Raw genomic sequence first — 10,210 nt, 5'->3', positions numbered from 1 at the left:
TTAGGTCTGGGTTAGGTCTGGGTTATGCCCGCATCTGGCTCATGATTTTGCCTTCTTCGCATACTTGTTGGCCAGATCCTGTGTTTTTTCGGGTATGTATCACGTAGTAACGTGGTAGCAAACAGTTACAGTAAATTAAGCCAGGATTCGGTCAGTATTTTAGAGGATAACACCGGTTAGGTCTGGGTCAGGTCTGGGTTATGCCCGCATGTGGCTCTTGATTTTGCCTTTTCCGCATACCTGTTGGCCAGATCCTTGGTTTTCTCTGGTTTGAATCACGTAGTAATGTGGTACCACAGCGAAACAGTCAACTAAACCTGGTTTCGATCAATATTTTAGAGGATAACAACGGTCACGTCTGGGTTCGGTCTGGGTTATGCCCGCATCTGGCTCATGATTTTGCCTGCTTGGCATACTTTTTGGCCAGATCCTTGGTTTTCTCTGGTTTGTATCACGTAGTAATGTGGTACCACAGCGAAACAGTCAACTAAACCTGGTTTCGATCAATATTTTAGAGGATAACAACGGTCACGTCTGGGTTAGGTCTGGGTTATGCCCGCATCTCGCTCATGATTATGCCTTCTTCGCATACTTGTTGGCCAGATCCTTGGTTTTTTCGGGTCTGAATCACGTAGCAACGTGGTACCAAACAGTTACAGTCAATTAAGCCAGGATTCGGTCAGTATTTTAGAGGATAACACCGGTTAGGTCTGGGTCAGGTCTGGGTTATGCCCGCATGTGGCTCTTGATTTTGCCTTTTCCGCATACCTGTTGGCCAGATCCTTGGTTTTCTCTGGTTTGAATCACGTAGTATTGTGGTACCACACTGAAGCAGACTATTGAACCTGGTTTCGATCAATATTTTAGAGGATAACACCGGTTAGGTCTGGGTTAGGTCTGGGTTATTCCCGCATGTGGCTCATGATTTTGCCTTTTCCGCATACCTGTTGGCCAGATCCTTGGTTTTCTCTGGTTTGAATCACGTAGTAATGTGGTACCACAATGAAACAGACAATTAAACCTGGTTTCGATCAATATTTCAGAGGATAACACCGGTTAGGTCTGGGTTAGGTCTGGGTTATGCCCGCATGTGGCTCATGATTTTGCCTTTTCCGCGTACCTGTTGGCCAGAACCTTGGTTTTCTCTGGTTTGAATCACGTAGTAATGTGGTACCACACTGAAACAGACTATTGAACCTGGTTTCGATCAATATTTTAGAGGATAACACCGGTTAGGACTGGGTTAGGTCTGGGTTATTCCCGCATGTGGCTCATGATTTTGCCTTTTCCGCATACCTGTTGGCCAGATCCTTGGTTTTCTCTGGTTTGAATCACGTAGTAATGTGGTACCACACTGAAGCAGACTATTGAACCTGGTTTCGATCAATATTTTAGAGGATAACAACGGTCACGTCTGGGTTAGGTCTGGGTTATGCCCGCATCTCGCCCATGATTATGCCTTCTTGGCATACTTGTAGGCCAGATCCTTGGTTTTTTCGGGTTTGAATCACGGAGAAATGTGGTACCACACTGAAACAGACAGTTAAACCTGGTCTCGATCAATATTTTAGACGATAAAACCGGTTAGGTCGGGGTTAGGTCTGGGTTATGCCCGCATCTGGCTCATGATTTTGCCTTCTTCGCAAATTTGTTGGCCAGTTCCTGGATTCTTTCGGGTTTGAATCACGTAGTATTGTGGTATCACACTGAAACAGACAATTAAACCTGGTTTCGATCAATATTTTAGAGGATAACACTGGTTAGGTCTGGGTTAGGTCTGGGTTATGCCCGCATCTGGCTCATGATTTTGCCTTCTTCGCATACTTGTTGGCCAGATCCTGTGTTTTTTCGGGTATTAATCACGTAGTAACGTGGTAGCAAACAGTTACAGTAAATTAAGCCTGGATTCAATCAGTATTTTAGAGGATAACCCCGGTTAGGTCTGGGTCAGGTCTGGGTTATGCCCGCATCTGGCTCATGATTTTGCCTTTTCCGCATACATCTAGGCCAGATCCTTGGTTTTCTCTGGTTTGAATCACGTAGTAATGTGGTTCCACACAGAAACAGTCCATTAAAAATGGTTTTCGATCAATATCATAGAGGATGACACCGGTTAGGTCTGGGTTAGGTCTGGATTATGCCCGCATCTGGCTCATGATTTTGCCTTCTGCGCATACTTGTTGGCCATATCCTGGGTTTTTTCGGGTTTGAATCACGTAGTAATGTGGAACCACACAGTAACAGTCAATTATACCTGGATTCGGTCACTATTTTAGTCGGTAACACCGGTTAGGACTGGGTTAGGTCTGGGTTATGCCCGCATCTGGCTCACGATTTTGCCTATTCCGCATTCTCGTTGGCCAGATCCTTGATTTTCTCTGGTTTGAATCACGTAGTAATGTGGTACCACAATGAAACAGACAATTAAACCTGGTTTCGATCAATATTTTAGAGGATAACACCGGTTAGGTCTGGGTTAGGTCTGGGTTATGCCCGCATGTGGCTCATGATTTTGCCTTTTCCGCATACCTGTTGGCCAGATCCTTGGTTTTCTCTGGTTTGAATCACGTAGTAATGTGGTACCACACTGAAGCAGACTATTGAACCTGGTTTCGATCAATATTTTAGAGGGTAAAACAGGTTAGGTCTGGGTTAGAAATGGGTTATGTCCACATCTGGCCCATGATTTTGCCTTCTTCCCATACTTGTTGGCCAGATCCTGTGTTTTTTCGGGTTTGAATCACGTAGCAACGTGGTACCAAACAGTTACAGTCAATTAAGCCAGGATTCGGTCAGTATTTTAGAGGATAACACCGGTTAGGTCTGGGTCAGGTCTGGGTTATGCCCGCATGTGGCTCTTGATTTTGCCTTTTCCGCATACCTGTTGGCCAGATCCTTGGTTTTCTCTGGTTTGAATCACGTGGTATTGTGGTACCACACAGAAGCAGACTATTGAACCTGGTTTCGATCAATATTTTAGAGGATAACACCGGTTTGGTCTGGGTTAGGTCTGGGTTATGCCCGCATGTGGCTCATGATTTTGCCTTCTTCGCATACTTGTTGGCCAGATCCTGTGTTTTTTCGGGATTGAATCACGTAGCAACGTGGTACCAAACAGTTGCAGTCAATTAAGCCAGGATTCGGTCAGTATTTTAGAGGATAACACCGGTTAGGTCTGGGTCAGGTCTGGGTTATGCCCGCATGTGGCTCTTGATTTTGCCTTTTCCGCATACCTGTTGGCCAGATCCTTGGTTTTCTCTGGTTTGAATCACGTAGTAATGTGGTACCACACTGAAACAGACAATTGAACCTGGTTTCGATCGATATTTTAGAGGATAACACCGGTAAGGTCTGGGTTAGGTCTGGGTTATGCCCGCATCTGGCTCATGATTTTGCCTTTTCCGCATACTTCTAGCCCAGATCCTTGGTTTTCTCTGGTTTGAATCACGTAGTAATGTGGTTCCACACTGAAACAGTCCATTAAACCTGGTTTTCGATCAATATCATAGAGGATAACACCGGTTAGGTCTGGGTTAGGTCTGGATTATGCCCGCATCTGGCTCATGATTTTGCCTTCTGCGCATACTTGTTGGCCATATCCTGGGTTTTTTCGGGTTTGAATCACGTAGTAATGTGGTACCACAGCGAAACAGTCTACTAAACCTGGTTCGATCAATATTTTACAGGGTAATACCGGTTAGGGCTGGGTTAGGTCTGGGTTATGCCCGCATCTGGCTCATGATTTTGCCTTTTCCGCATACTTCTAGCCCAGATCCTTGGTTTTCTCTGGTTTGAATCACGTAGTAATGTGGTTCCACACTGAAACAGTCCATTAAACCTGGTTTTCGATCAATATCATAGAGGATAACACCGGTTAGGTCTGGGTTAGGTCTGGATTATGCCCGCATCTGGCTCATGATTTTGCCTTCTGCGCATACTTGTTGGCCATATCCAGGGTTTTTTCGGGTTTGAATCACGTAGTAATGTGGTACCACAGCGAAACAGTCTACTAAACCTGGCTCGATCAATATTTTACAGGGTAATACCGGTTAGGGCTGGGTTAGGTCTGGGTTATGCCCGCATCTGGCTCACGATTTTGCCTATTCCGCATTCTTGTTGGCCAGATCCTTTGTTTTCTCTGGTTTGAATCACGTAGTAATGTGGTACCACACTGAAACAGACAATTAAACCTGGTTTCGATCAATATTTCAGAGGATAACACCGGTTAGGTCTGGGTTAGGTCTGGGTTTTGCCCGCATCTCGCTCATGATTTTGCCTTGTTCGCATTCATGTTGGCCAGATTCTTGGTTTTCTCTGGTTTGAATCACGTAGTAATGTGGTACCACACTGAAGCAGACAATTGAACCTGGTTTCGATCAATATTTTAGAGGATAACACCGGTTAGATCTGGGTTAGGTCTGGGTTATGCCCGCATCTGGCTCATGATTTTGCCTTCTTCGCATACTTGTTGGCCAGATCCAGTGTTTTTTCGGGTATGTATCACGTAGTAACGTGGTAGCAAACAGTTACAGTAAATTAAGCCAGGATTCGGTCAGTATTTTAGAGGATAACACCGGTTAGGTCTGGGTCAGGTCTGGGTTATGCCCGCATGTGGCTCTTGATTTTGCCTTTTCCGCATACCTGTTGGCCAGATCCTTGGTTTTCTCTGGTTTGAATCACGTAGTAATGTGGTACCACAGCGAAACAGTCAACTAAACCTGGTTTCGATCAATATTTTAGAGGATAACAACGGTCACGTCTGGGTTCGGTCTGGGTTATGCCCGCATCTGGCTCATGATTTTGCCTGCTTGGCATACTTTTTGGCCAGATCCTTGGTTTTCTCTGGTTTGAATCACGTAGTAATGTGGTACCACAGCGAAACAGTCAACTAAACCTGGTTTCGATCAATATTTTAGAGGATAACAACGGTCACGTCTGGGTTAGGTCTGGGTTATGCCCGCATCTCGCTCATGATTATGCCTTCTTCGCATACTTGTTGGCCAGATCCTTGGTTTTTTCGGGTCTGAATCACGTAGCAACGTGGTACCAAACAGTTACAGTCAATTAAGCCAGGATTCGGTCAGTATTTTAGAGGATAACACCGGTTAGGTCTGGGTCAGGTCTGGGTTATGCCCGCATGTGGCTCTTGATTTTGCCTTTTCCGCATACCTGTTGGCCAGATCCTTGGTTTTCTCTGGTTTGAATCACGTAGTATTGTGGTACCACACTGAAGCAGACTATTGAACCTGGTTTCGATGAATATTTTAGAGGATAACACCGGTTAGGTCTGGGTTAGGTCTGGGTTATTCCCGCATGTGGCTCATGATTTTGCCTTTTCCGCATACCTGTTGGCCAGATCCTTGGTTTTCTCTGGTTTGAATCACGTAGTAATGTGGTACCACAATGAAACAGACAATTAAACCTGGTTTCGATCAATATTTCAGAGGATAACACCGGTTAGGTCTGGGTTAGGTCTGGGTTATGCCCGCATGTGGCTCATGATTTTGCCTTTTCCGCGTACATGTTGGCCAGAACCTTGGTTTTCTCTGGTTTGAATCACGTAGTAATGTGGTACCACACTGAAACAGACTATTGAACCTGGTTTCGATCAATATTTTAGAGGATAACACCGGTTAGGTCTGGGTTAGGTCTGGGTTATTCCCGCATGTGGCTCATGATTTTGCCTTTTCCGCATACCTGTTGGCCAGATCCTTGGTTTTCTCTGGTTTGAATCACGTAGTAATGTGGTACCACACTGAAGCAGACTATTGAACCTGGTTTCGATCAATATTTTAGAGGATAACAACGGTCACGTCTGGGTTAGGTCTGGGTTATGCCCGCATCTCGCTCATGATTATGCCTTCTTGGCATACTTGTAGGCCAGATCCTTGGTTTTTTCGGGTTTGAATCACGGAGAAATGTGGTACCACACTGAAACAGACAGTTAAACCTGGTCTCGATCAATATTTTAGACGATAAAACCGGTTAGGTCGGGGTTAGGTCTGGGTTATGCCCGCATCTGGCTCATGATTTTGCCTTCTTCGCAAATTTGTTGGCCAGTTCCTGGATTCTCTCGGGTTTGAATCACGTAGTATTGTGGTATCACACTGAAACAGACAATTAAACCTGGTTTCGATCAATATTTTAGAGGATAACACTGGTTAGGTCTGGGTTAGGCCTGGGTTATGCCCGCATCTGGCTCATGATTTTGCCTTCTTCGCATACTTGTTGGCCAGATCCTGTGTTTTTTCGGGTATGAATCACGTAGTAACGTGGTAGCAAACAGTTACAGTAAATTAAGCCTGGATTCAGTCAGTATTTTAGAGGATAACCCCGGTTAGGTCTGGGTCAGGTCTGGGTTATGCCCGCATCTGGCTCATGATTTTGCCTTTTCCGCATACATCTAGGCCAGATCCTTGGTTTTCTCTGGTTTGAATCACGTAGTAATGTGGTTCCACACAGAAACAGTCCATTAAAAATGGTTTTCGATCAATATCATAGAGGATGACACCGGTTAGGTCTGGGTTAGGTCTGGATTATGCCCGCATCTGGCTCATGATTTTGCCTTCTGCGCATACTTGTTGGCCATATCCTGGGTTTTTTCGGGTTTGAATCACGTAGTAATGTGGAACCACACAGTAACAGTCAATTATACCTGGATTCGGTCACTATTTTAGTCGGTAACACCGGTTAGGACTGGGTTAGGTCTGGGTTATGCCCGCATCTGGCTCACGATTTTGCCTATTCCGCATTCTCGTTGGCCAGATCCTTGATTTTCTCTGGTTTGAATCACGTAGTAATGTGGTACCACAATGAAACAGACAATTAAACCTGGTTTCGATCAATATTTTAGAGGATAACACCGGTTAGGTCTGGGTTAGGTCTGGGTTATGCCCGCATGTGGCTCATGATTTTGCCTTTTCCGCATACCTGTTGGCCAGATCCTTGGTTTTCTCTGGTTTGAATCACGTAGTAATGTGGTACCACACTGAAGCAGACTATTGAACCTGGTTTCGATCAATATTTTAGAGGGTAAAACAGGTTAGGTCTGGGTTAGAAATGGGTTATGTCCACATCTGGCCCATGATTTTGCCTTCTTCCCATACTTGTTGGCCAGATCCTGTGTTTTTTCGGGTTTGAATCACGTAGCAACGTGGTACCAAACAGTTACAGTCAATTAAGCCAGGATTCGGTCAGTATTTTAGAGGATAACACCGGTTAGGTCTGGGTCAGGTCTGGGTTATGCCCGCATGTGGCTCTTGATTTTGCCTTTTCCGCATACCTGTTGGCCAGATCCTTGGTTTTCTCTGGTTTGAATCACGTAGTATTGTGGTACCACACTGAAGCAGACTATTGAACCTGGTTTCGATCAATATTTTAGAGGATAACACCGGTTAGGTCTGGGTTAGGTCTGGGTTATGCCCGCATGTGGCTCATGATTTTGCCTTCTTCGCATACTTGTTGGCCAGATCCTGTGTTTTTTCGGGATTGAATCACGTAGCAACGTGGTACCAAACAGTTGCAGTCAATTAAGCCAGGATTCGGTCAGTATTTTAGAGGATAACACCGGTTAGGTCTGGGTCAGGTCTGGGTTATGCCCGCATGTGGCTCTTGATTTTGCCTTTTCCGCATACCTGTTGGCCAGATCCTTGGTTTTCTCTGGTTTGAATCACGTAGTAATGTGGTACCACAGCGAAACAGTCAACTAAACCTGGTTTCGATCAATATTTTAGACGATAACAACGGTCACGTCTGGGTTCGGTCTGGGTTATGCCCGCATCTGGCTCATGATTTTGCCTGCTTGGCATACTTTTTGGCCAGATCCTTGGTTTTCTCTGGTTTGAATCACGTAGTAATGTGGTACCACAGCGAAACAGTCAACTAAACCTGGTTTCGATCAATATTTTAGAGGATAACAACGGTCACGTCTGGGTTAGGTCTGGGTTATGCCCGCATCTGTCTCATGATTTTGCCTTCTTGGCATACTTGTTGGCCAGATCCTTGGTCTTCTCTGGTTTGAATCACGTAGTAATGTGGTACCACAGCGAAACAGTCCATTAAACTGGGTTTCGATCAATATTTTCTAGGATAAAATCGGTTAGGTCTGGGTTAGGTCTGGGTTATGCCCGCATCTCGCTCATGATTTTGCCTTCTTGGCATACTTGTAGGCCAGATCCTTGGTTTTTTCGGGTTTGAATCACGCAGAAATGTGGTACCACACTGAAACAGACAATTAAACCTGGTTTCGATCAATATTTTAGACGATAAAACCGGTTAGGTCTGGGTTGGGTCTGGGTTATGCCCGCATCTGGTGGATGATTTTGCCTTCTCCGCATACTTCTTGGACAGGACCTGGGTTTTTTCGGGTTTGAATCACGTAGTAATGTGGCACCACACTGAAACAGTCCATTAAACTTGGTTTCGATCAATATTTTAGAGAATAACACCGGTTAGGTCTGGGTTAGGTCCGGGTTATGCCCGCATCTGGCTCATGATTTTGCCTTTTCCGCATACTTGTAGGCCATATCCTTGGTTTTCTCTGCTTTGAATCACGTAGTAATGTGGTACCACACTGAAACAGCCAATTAAACCTGGATTCGGTCAGTATTTTAGTCGGTAAAACCGGTAAGGTCTGGGTTAGGTCTGGGTTATGCCCGCATCTGGCTCATGATTTTGACTTCTTCGCATACTTGTTGGCCAGATCCTGGGTTTTTTCGGGTTTGAATCACGTAGTAATGTCGTACCACACTGAAACAGACAATTAAACCTGGTTTCGATCAATATTTTCTAGGATAAAACCGGCTAGGTCTGGGTTAGGTATGGGTTATGTCCACATCTGGCTCATGATTTTGCATTTCCGCATTCTTGCTGACCAGAACCTTGGTTTTATCTTGTTTGAATCAGGTAGTAATGTGGTACCACACTGAAACAGACAATTAAACTTGTTTTCGATCAATATTTTAGAGGATAACACCGGTTAGGTCGGGGTAAGGTCTGGGTTATGCCCGCATCTGGCTCATGATTTTACCTTCTTCGCAAATTTGTTGGCCAGATCCTGGATTTTTTCGGGTTTGAATCACGTAGTATTGTGGTACCACACTGAAACAGACAACTAAACCTGGTTTCGATCAATATTTTAGAGGATAACACCGGTTATGTCTGGGTTAGGTCTGGGTTATGCCCGCATCTGGCTCATGATTTTGCCTTCTTCGCATACTTGTAGGCCAGATCCTGGGTTTTTTCGGGTTTGAATCACGTAGTAATGTGGTACCACACTGAAACAGACAATTAAACCTGGTTTCGATCAATATTTTAGAGGATAACACCGGTTAGGTCGGGGTAAGGTCTGGGTTATGCCCGCATCTGGCTCATGATTTTACCTTCTTCGCAAATTTGTTGGCCAGATCCTGGATTTTTTCGGGTTTGAATCACGTAGTATTGTGGTACCACACTGAAACAGACAACTAAACCTGGTTTCGATCAATATTTTAGAGGATAACACCGGTTAGGTCTGGGTTAGGTCTGGGTTATTCCCGCATGTGGCTCATGATTTTGCCCTCTTCGCAAACTTGTTGGCCAGATCCTGGGTTTTTTAGGGTTTGAATCACGTAGTAATGTGGCACCACACTGGAACAGTCCATTAAACTTGGTTTCGATCCACATTTTAGAGGATAACAACGGTTAGGTCTGGGGTATGCCCGCATCTGGCGCATGATTTTGCCTTTTCCGCATACTTGTTGGCCAGATCCTTGGTTTTCTCTGGTTTGAATCACGTAGTAATGTGGTACCACTGCGAAACAGTCCATTAAACTTGGTTTCGATCAATATTTTGGAGGATAAAACCGGTTAGGTCTGGGTTAGGTCTAGGTTATTCTCGCATCTGGGTCATGATTTTGCCTAATTCGCATTCTTGTTGGCCAGATCCTGTGTTTTTTCGGGTTTGAATCACGTAGTAATGTGGTACCACACTGAAACAGACAATTAAACCTGGTTTCAATCAATATTTTAGAGGATAAAACCGGTTAGGTCTGGGTTAGGTCTGGGTTATGCCCGCATCTGGCTCATGATTTTGCCTCCTTCGCATACTTGTTGGACAGGTCCTGGGTTTTTTCGGGTTTGAACAACGTAGTAATGTGGTGCCACACAGTAACAGTCAATTAAAGCTGGATTCGGTCAGTATTTCAGTCGGTAACACCGGTTAGGTCTGGGT

Source organism: Colletes latitarsis, unplaced genomic scaffold, assembly GCF_051014445.1.
Source record: "Colletes latitarsis isolate SP2378_abdomen unplaced genomic scaffold, iyColLati1 scaffold0006, whole genome shotgun sequence".
In the NCBI taxonomy this organism is placed as follows: Eukaryota; Metazoa; Arthropoda; class Insecta; order Hymenoptera; family Colletidae; genus Colletes; species Colletes latitarsis.
The sequence above is the reverse complement of the archived record's forward strand: the minus strand, read 5'-3'. Positions refer to the sequence as shown.